We start from the raw sequence: 2,560 nt of genomic DNA, 5'->3' as shown, positions 1-2,560 counted from the left end.
TGAAGACTAACCCTTGATAGTGCTTGATCTATCATGTTCTGCATCAGACTCTGTTGCTCACGCAACATGTTCGTTTGTTGCTCACGCAACATATTCTGCATAACCAGAGTATGCTGGTTGTTCATTTGTTGAACATAAGACCACCAATCAGTTGGTGGTTGTGGGATTTCCCCGGCATTTGGCACAATAGGTGGTGGAACGGATTCTCCCACCGGTGCCGAAGATGATTGTGGTTGTGAACCTGCCATATGGACCCTTCCGATGATTCGGCCGGATCTAAGACGTATGAAATTATCGCCGGAATTGGAATGAGCAATTGTGTCTTACTCCCACTGTGGTCGCCAATTTGTTGATGTAATTTTTCAACAAAAATAAAGTAAAATTCAAAGATATAGAAAATATCCTTAAACTTGATTAATTAGTGCCTGAGATTAGGAATCTCTAAACACTGTATGGTACAGAAAATAAACTGGAAAATAAAAGACTGAAATTTAAAGTGGTGATCCCCAAATCTGACTTTGCTTTGTTGAAGTTGATTGAAGATACCCTGCCAAATGATTATCCAAACCTTTAAATATTCTCTGGGAAACCGTACTGAAAACTGTCACCCGAACGGTTACAACGTCTCCTTTCCAACCGTCTTCCAATCCTTCTCCTGCTGACACGTGTCCTCAGCAGACCAAAATTATCCCTATATTCCACTCTTTGAGCTGGCCACAGACCTTCCGCCTTTTAGGCCCGACTGCCAAACTACAACAGTATGGGTCCGATTGCCAATCCTCCCGACTTGCAAACCATCTGACTTGTTTGGTTTAGCTACAGACATCCCGACCAACAAACCACCCGATTTGTTGGTTCTGCCGCAGAATTCCGTCCTGATAACTTCCCGACCTGAGGGCCCCCCGACTTGCGGACTTCCCGTCCTGAAGGCCCCCCGACCTGCAGACTTCCCGTCCTGAAGGCCTCCCGACCTGCGGACTTCCCGTCCTGATGACTTTCCATCTTGAGGACCTCCCGACCTGAAAACCTTCCGACCTGAGGTCTTTCCGTCTTGAGGACCTCCCGACCTGAAGACCTTCCGACCTGAGGTCTTTCCGTCTCGAGGACCTTCCGACCTGAGGTCCTTCCGTCCTGATGACTTCCCGCCTTGAGGACCTCCCGACCTGAAGACCTTCCGTCCTGAGGACCTACCGACCTGAGGTCCTTCCGTCCTGAGGACCTACCGACCTGAGGTCCTTCCGTCCTGAGGACCTTCCTTAGAAATAAACCTATTTTTCCTTGATTTCCTCACGGTGTCCTTCAGCCAGTTCAATCAACTCTATTGCCAGGCCCATTCTTCTTTTTACCTTGGGCTTTTAACCTAATTCTAAATTTCGTACGTAACAATATATTATACAGATTTTTAAATAAGCTTAATAAGTTAGGCCGACTTTAAAGTAGGTCAGACCTAAACTTTAAATATATTTCTTAACAGGTCAATACGTCAGAATTTTAGTTTTATTAAAAAGAAGTATACGGAACTTGTACATCCATGTTCAAACTGTTAAGGAAACACATCATTAATTATATCACCGCGGGCGAGAGTCCTAACAAGATAAAGTCTAGTTTGGTCTAATGTAGCTATTTCCATATATTTATCTATGTATATCTAGAACTTGGACAAAAGGTTGATGATCGAATCATTGTATTTGTATAGTAACCGCAATTTATGAACTCACAATTGATTTTTTCAGTTTTTTATTTAATTTTTATCTAAATAATATTTTAATATTTTTTTTATCCTAAAATATTTTTTGGGATAAATTTTATTTAATTTTTAATAATTTATTAATATATTTAGATAAAATAAAATCTTAGTTAAATTTATATTTGGTAGGCAGCAGTGCAGAGAAACAATGGACAAAGTCCTCCTCTCCTCTTCTTTCTTTCCACAAATTTAATTCTATGCAATTTTATTTACTTTTATTTTATTTTACTTGCTTTATTGTTCTTTTTATCTTCTTTATCTTGGTTTTGCTTTCTTTAAATTTTTTGTCATCTTCCTTTAACTTCATTGCTTTCTTTTTACTCTTTTTATATTTTCTTGATTTATTAGTTTTGTGAACACGATTTCGGATTCTTTTTAAAGGAAGCCGGACAACTCATCTGATTTTCGGTCGATTTTGTTAAAAATTTTAGAAAAAAATAATAAAATTATTTTATTGATCGTAAAAAAAAATAAGAGACAATACAAAATAAATTCGATATACTCAAATCTAAATAATATAATCGATTAGATCTAGGGGTTGAACAATGTACACATTAGATCTTCAGGGGTTGAGAAGTGGCTGCGCCCAGTGGGCTTGCCCTTGAATTTGCCCCTTCCCATCGCACCGACTCGAGTCGACTCTCTCCTCGCCTCCTGAAGTGCTTCTGCGTTATAAGTGTCTGTCTGATCGAAATAGGCAATTGAAGAAAAAAGGCAAAATTTCTCTGATTTTTGGAATGTGTTTGGTATAGAGAAATGAGGCCACGGAAAGGAAATAGTCTCATTTGTCTTTATTTGTTTAAGTCAAAAAAA

The sequence above is a fragment of the Andrographis paniculata genome, unplaced genomic scaffold, assembly GCF_009805555.1.
Source record: "Andrographis paniculata isolate CXL003 unplaced genomic scaffold, ASM980555v1 Contig43END, whole genome shotgun sequence".
Classification (NCBI taxonomy): Eukaryota; Viridiplantae; Streptophyta; class Magnoliopsida; order Lamiales; family Acanthaceae; genus Andrographis; species Andrographis paniculata.
This window is presented reverse-complemented; position numbering follows the sequence as displayed.